Source organism: Balaenoptera physalus (genome assembly GCF_965194825.1).
Source record: "Balaenoptera physalus genome assembly, chromosome: 9".
Taxonomy (NCBI): Eukaryota; Metazoa; Chordata; class Mammalia; order Artiodactyla; family Balaenopteridae; genus Balaenoptera; species Balaenoptera physalus.
In genome coordinates, this window is record NC_138888.1 from 72,024,514 (window position 1) to 72,032,503 (window position 7,990).

A 7,990-nucleotide genomic window follows, 5' to 3' on the forward strand; every position below is an offset into this window, starting at 1 on the left:
AATTCTATGAAGAATTGTAGGTGGTGTATTATCATCCCCATTTTACAGAAATGGTAACTAGGATTCAGAGAAAGTAAGAAACTTGCCCACTGTAAGCTGTGACTCAAATGTCAGTCTGACAGACTAGAAAGTCGATATCCTTTAGTTTACTCATTTCCTTCCAACTCCTTAAAGAGGCAATTATAACATTTTTCTTGTATCATCCAGTACTATTTGAATGCCTAGTTATACATCCAGCAGGACTTCTATACGCTTCATTAAGAAGTCTTTATGGCAGGAACTAGAAAACTCTGGGGTGATATGTTTCCAAAGGAAGGGTTAAGTGAATTAGCTGCAACAACTTAGACTGTCTTTTATCAAAACTCTATCTAAGCCTTGAAAACCTGGGGTAGGATGACTCACAGAACCCAGAGGCTCTCGCTGACTTAAAGGGGAGCTGCAGTGTGTCAGGGGCGGTTCTGCTTAGTGCAGACTGTTCCATGAAGGATCCAAATTCTGACTAAATGGTCCTTTCTAAAATTTCTAGAAGTAATGCTACCCTCCTAGACTGCACTCTTCTGTGGCACCAACATGATACTATGGCTCTGATGTGTTGACAACAACCAGAGTGACATCAGAATGTGAATTCTTCAGGACATACACTTTTGGTGGTTTTGGCACAGTGGTTTCTATTGAGTCTTGTATGTTTATGGGAAATATTAAACAATCATTTGATTGGTGATTGCAGATAACAGATTGAGGAGCTGGGGAATATAAAGGGGTGGGGTCAGAGAGATTTTCTTGACTATAGAAGATAAGGAGTTATAGTTTGTGGGAAGCTTTTATGAGATAGAGCAGTCTCTATGCAGAGATTCTAGGCTGGGTGTGTGGGCATGAAGCAATTAAGTCTACAGACTAATAAAAATATATTTCCAAGAAATTTTAAAGGTGTGGAGAATTGGGGAAGACAAACGGAAGAGGAGAGACGGCAAGCTGACCTGACAGACTTGCTGGCAGAGTAATTGAAAGTTCTTGACCAAAAGTGCTAAATGAATAGAGTCATGCGTATTTCCTTAACAAAGAGAACACCGCAGAAATGCCACCAAATTCCAGAGGTGCAAAAATCACCACTTGTTTTATGTGAAAGACACAAAGCTTCAGGAAAAAAGCCAGGTGGCTTCATAACAATTCTGGCCGTGATTGAGGCAGGGACAGAGATATTCAGGTTACTTTACACCTCGACCAGAAAACTTAGCCCAAAGCTTTTGTGTTGAGCTATTGAGTGACCCTATAAAATAAGCACCCTCAGATTTACAACGGAACTTGAGGCCAAAATGTGGAAGAGTTATGTGATTTTGCATCATGGTGGATTCAGAAAACATAAAAAACAGGAAAGGACTCTTAATTTCATTTATCAACTCTGCAATAGTATCTCACTAAACCTTGAGTCTGGACCCTCAAGGGGCAACTTTCGTTGTGTGGTTATCTTGCTGTTTACCAACAATGAGTCAGTTTTACTCTTAGTGTAAAAACACTTGTGAAGAAGAGTCTTGGGCAGGCTAGAGGAGCTGGTCTGAGAGGCAGCAAGAGGCCACAATGCCACACTTTGGGAAACATGAACAGGAAGCTGTCAATCCTCCAAGGTACAGGCAGGAACACCAGATGGAACTTAGGGAAGGAAATCAGATCCTAAGGTGGGGTGGTGGTATGACCCTAGTTTGAGAATCCTTGGAATATAGTACAGGAAACCAGAAAGAAACTTGCCTGAAGAGGTTAAGGAAGATGCCAGTTATAGGAGGAGGGCATTAAGACAATAACTCTGAACAGGTATCCAGGCATAGGGGAGGTGGCACCAGGAGGAGGAGACCCTGAAGATGGGTGAGCTCTGACTCAAGGCCACACAGAGAAGGTTATCATGAGTAGAGAAGGCCTACCATCAGACTCAGCAAGTAGTTCCAGAGCCCCACACTGGGCCCTGACCTCTGCTGCGTAGGAATACTTGGCCCCAAATGGCTGCTGGGAGTGGTTCTGAGATGGAAGGGGGATCGGGGCAGTGTAGGTTCTGGCTCAGACAGGATGGCGTGGAGAACTCTGATGGGCATTATCATTCAGGCAAGGCCATTATAGACCTGATGGTGAAGCACCAGGGAAGACAGGGGAGACTGAGTGACACCAAAGGATGCCCAGAGAAGGTAATGAAGTTCTCTGGTTTATCGTTTCCAAATTCGTCATGTCCAGTCCAAGCCATCATCAGCACCAAAGGAACCAATAAATCTTATATAATGGATTCTTTACTTATTCCAGTCTGAGTCTTACAGTTCCTGCCTGGATTGTTGGAAGAGCCTCCTAATTGTTTTTTCTTAACTGTGGCTGACAGACTGGAAGGTAGCTTCCATGCTCCCCCACCTCCTGGTACCCATACCTTTGTGTAATCTTCTCCCTCCCTTGAGTGTAGATGGGGCCCATGGCTCACCTGTAACCAATGCATTTTGGCAAAGTACTGGGATGTCACTCCACAATCCTGTTCTGTTACATAAGACTCTATATTGCTAACAGACTTGCTCTAGAGTCTGGATCTCTCCCTTTCTCTCTCTCACAATCTTTCTCTCCCTCTTTTTTCTCACCATGGCTAGTTTTGAAGAAGACATCTATATGAATCCTATAGCTGCAAAAGAATGAACTCTGTCAACAACCTGAGGGAGCTTGCAAGTGGACCCTTCCCCAGTCGAGCCTCCAGATGAGGCCTCAGCCCTGGCTGATACCATGACTCCTGCCTGCAGGGGACCCAGCTAAGTAAGCTGTGCCCACACCCCTGACTCAAAGAAACTGTGAGATCAGAAATACGTATTTTTAAAGCGGCTAACTTTGTGGTAATATGTTACACAGCATAGAAAATGAATACACTAATATTAGCAGCTCTTCCCAATAATATCTATTCTCAACACCACAGCCAGAAAATCTTGTTAATTTGGAACTACTTTCTCTATTTAAAACCCTCCAGTGTCTTGTTCAATACAGAGCAAAAGCCAAAGTTTATACCACTGCTCACAAGGCCATTTGTGCCCACTGCCTCTCTCACCTATTACTCTCTCACTGCTCTCTTTGTCCATGCTTGTTGCCCTGCCAACTCTCCAACATGCCTGGCACCCTCTCTGGGCCTTGGGGTTTGTCCCTCTATCTGGAATACCCTTCCCTCCAATATCCACATGGCCACTCTTCCAGCTTTTGCATGTCTTTGCTCAAATGTCACTCTCTCAGTGAAGCCTTCCCTGATCGCCCTATTAAAAATTGTAATATCCTTCCCACCCCATTACCCCTCACCAGCCTTTGCTCAAATGTCACTCTCTCAGTGAAGCCTTCCCTGATCGCCCTATTAAAAACTGTAATATCCTTCCCACCCCATCACGCCTCACCAGCCTTTGCTGTTTTACTTTTCTCCCTAGTATTTATACCATCTGATGTATGTTTTACTTATTTGTTTATTGTCCGTCTTCCTGCAGCAAGACATAATCTCCATGAGCACAGGGACTTTTATCAGCTTTGTTCACTGCTTTATCTCCAGCACCTATAACAGGTCTGACACATAGTACATGCTCAATAGATGTCTGTTGAAATAAATTTCAAGAGGCATCATGAAATCTGCTTTTAGGTTATATTTCCAAACTTAAAGTAAAATCTTCCATTTAAGCATGACATAAGCATCATCAAAAATTCTCAAGCCTCTTATCCAGGTTACTGGCTCTATGACCAGAAGTGTGGGTCATTTTAGGAAATCCATTTTGTGCCTGGAAGAAGGCCAAGATCAACCCGACTCAGTGAAACCCTCCACTTATCCAAATTTTCCTTAGATTTTACAGATCTGGAGCCCAACTCTACCATAAGAGCAGACTGCCCAATAGGGAACTGACAGAAAACTAAAGCACCAAAATCAAGATGCTCTCCTTGTGACACAGGAGTTCTCAAACTAAAATTCTACCAATTAACTTTCTCTATGGTTGCAAAGTGAGAAAACTTGTTTCTTTAAGCAACTTTAAAAATAAATTTTGTTAACACCTATTTATCACTAGCTGGCAGAACCAGATATGTAAGGCCTTGCAGCTAGAATCTTTATCAATTCTGCTGAGCAACAAGCATCCCGGCTTGGTCCTGTGACTAGGTCCCCACGCTGAACAGGACTGTGGGGCAGGGAGGTGGCAAGATACCTCCAGAGCTGCTGTGTAGCAAGCAGAAGTGTAATAATTACACACATATTGGAGAACACCTGCTTGAAAAGAGGGAGCCTTGGTGTATGGAAAGAAAGTGAATCTTGGAGCCAGAAAAACCTTCTTAGTTTAAATCCCAACTCTGCTCCTGATGCCCTGACCTTAGGGAAGTTACAAATTTTCAGTTCTTCATTTCTTTATCTATAAAATGGGAATATAGTTCCTGCATCATGGAATTGTTATAATAAATTAATGTGATAATATGTGTAAATTCCTTGGAATGATGGCTGGCACACAGCAGGAGCTTGGTCAATCGTAGCTACTATTAATAATAAAGACACATTAAAGAACAACTTCAAGCAATACACTATTGGTGTGGACTAAAAGCAAACACTAAAGAACAGTTTGAGCAGTGCATCGTTGGTGTAGCAAGAAAAACAGCACAGCTAGATTTGAATAAAGAGAGGTATATCCCCAGGAGAGAGCACAGAACTGGAAACCAAAGAACTGTCCTCACATATATACCTTGTAGGCATTTGCTTATGTATAGATTTGACCTTTTGGTGACCCATGTGGATGATGACTGAATAGAAAGATTTTCTGACATCTTACACACACAAACACACACACATACATGCACACACACATACACACACACATACACCACACACACTGGTTTGATGATTCATGTTTCTGTGTAATTGGAGAACCAATATTCTGCTTGGTTTTCAGTTTATTTATTTGTGGTTTAGTGTACTTCTGGTACTGGCAGGATGGAGTAGATGGCTTCCAAATTCCCCTCAAGCCCTGACTCTAGGAAAAGCTTCACCTAGAATATCTTTACTCTCTTAGGGTAAATTCCTGGAGCATACAATTGAGACCAATTGAGACAACTCAACTTTCATACTCACACCATCATGCCTGTCAAGAATACATTGCCCCGATGTTAGGTAAAGGGTGTAGCAGCACAAGAGACCCTGCTTCCCAGAGCCTGTGTTCTATTGCTACTATCATAGAGAGCAGGGGAGTCCCATGGGGACCTTACAAGCTGATCCAAACAATAACCAGACTTTCCAGCTGGGGTGAGGGCTCTCAGCTTGGCGTGGTTTCTGGAAACAGCTTCCTGGATGGCAGCCATATTTTCTCAGAATGTGCTGCTTCAGGAAGGTTTGCTTTCTTATGGTGAGGGTGGTGTTCTTTGCTATGGGGGTGGCGATAGCACCAATGAAATAACACCCCACTGTGGTGTCATGAGAGCTGCAATGCCTCTCCTTGGCCCTTCTGTTCCTGTGGTCAATGACGTTGTGGACAGCTCTGTGGTCATGTCAACCTCACCTGCCTATGCAGTCCTTCACTGTGCTGACCCCTCGGGAAATGCAGTGGTTCAGACGGGGCTCCTGAAGTCAGCCCACACTATCCCCTTCTATCAGGCTTATGTGCAACACAGGAGCAGATATGGTGAACAAAAAGGAGAGTCTAGTGGTTCCCATGTGCTGGAATTCCAAGACAGGTAAAGTTTTCCAAACTAAAAGCATTGACAAAAAGTAACTGCAATCTACTATCAGAAAACAAAGTTTAGGGGGAGGAGCTTCAAGATGGCAGAAGAGTAAGATGCAGAGATCACCTTCCGCCCCACAAATACATCAGAAATACATCTACATGTGGAACAACTCCTACAGAACACCTACTGAACGCTGGCAGAAGACCTCAGACCTCCCAAAAGGCTCTTGGTGCTACAGCCAGGCATCAGGGCTGTGCCACTGAGGTGGGAGAGCCAAGTTCAGGACACTGGTCCACAACAGACCTTCCAGCTCCACGTAATATCAAACGGCGAAAATCTCCCAGAGATCTCCATCTCAACGCCAAGACCCAGCTCCACTCAACGACCAGCAAGCTATAGTGCAGGACACCCTATGCCAAACAACTAGCAAGACAGGAACACAACCCCATCCATTAGCACAGAGGCTGCCTAAAATCATAGTAAGGCCACAAACACCCCAAAACACACCACCAGACGTGGACCAGCCCACCAGAAAGACAACATCCAGCCTCATCCACCAGAACACAGGCACTAGTCCCCTCCGCCAGGAAGCCTACACAACCCACTGAACCAACCTTAGCCACTGGGGACAGACACCAAAAACAACAGAAACTACGAATGTGCAGCCTGCGAAAAGGAGACCCCAAACACAGTAAGTTAAGCAAAATGAGAACACAGAGAAACACACAGCAGAAGAAGGAGCAAGGCAAAAACCCATCAGATCTAACAAATGAAGAGGAAACAGGCATTCTACCTGAAAAAGAATTCAGAATAATGATAGTAAAGATGATCCAAAATCTTGGAAATACAATGGAGAAAAATACAAGAAACGTGTAACAAGGACCTAGAAGAACTAAAGAGCAAACAAACAGAGATGAACAACATGATAAATGAAATTAAAAATTCCCTAGAAGGGATCAACAGCAGAATAACTGAGGCAGAAGAACGGATAAGTGACCTGGAAAATAAAATAGTGGAAATAACTACCACAGAGCAGAATAAAGAAAAAAAAATGAAAAGAATTGAAGACAGTCTCAGAGACCTCTGGAACAACATTAAATGCACCAACATTCGAATTATAGGGGCCCCAAAAGAAGAAGAGAAAAAGAAAGGGACTGAGAAAATATTTGAAGAGATTATAGTTGAAAACTTCCCTAATATGGGAAAGGAAATAGTTAATCAAGTCCAGGAAGCACAGAGAGTCCCATACAGTATAAATCCAAGGAAAAACACGCTAAGACACATATTAATCAAACTATCAAAAATTAAATACAAAGAACAAATATTAAAAGCAGCAAGGGAAAAACAACAAGTAACACATAAGGGACTCCCCATAAGGTTAACAGCAGATCTTTCAGCAGAAACTCTGCAAGCCAGAAGGGAGTGGCAGGACATATTTAAAGTGATGAAAGAGAAAAACCTACAACCAAGATTACTCTACCCAGCAAGGATCTCATTAAAATTTGACAGAGAAATTAAAAGCTTTACAGACAAGCAAAAGCTAAGAGAATTCAGCACCACCAAACCAGCTTTACAACAAATGCTAAAGGAACTTCTCTAGGCAGGAAACACAAGAGAAGGAAAAGGCCTACAATAATAAACCCAAAACAATTAAGAAAATGGTAACAGAAATATACATATCGATAATTACCTTAAACGTAAATGGACTAAATGCTCCATCCAAAAGACATAGACTGGCTGAATGTATACAAAAACAAGATCCATATATATGCTGTCTACAAGAGACCCACTTCAGACCTAGGGACACATACACACTGAAAGTGAGGGGATGGAAAAAGATATTCCATGCAAATGGAAATCAAAAGAAAGCTGGAGCAGCAATTCTCGTATCAGACAAAATAGACTTTAAAATAAAGACTATTACAAGAGACAAAGAAGGACACTACATAATGATCGAGGGATCAATCCAAGAAGAAGATATAACAATTGTAAATATTTATGCACCCAACATAGGAGAACCTCAATACATAAGGCAAATGCTAACAGCCATAAAAGGGGAAATCAACAGTAACGCAATCATAGTAGGGGACTTTAACACCCCACTTTCACCAATGGAAAGATCATCCAAAATGAAAGTAAATAAGGAAACACAAGCTTTAAATGATACATTAAACAAGATAGACTTAATTGATATTTATAGGACATTCCATCCAAAAACAACAGAATACACATTCTTCTCAAGTGCTCATGGAACACTCTCCAGGATAGATCATATCTTGGGTCACAAATCAAGCCTTGGTAAATTTAA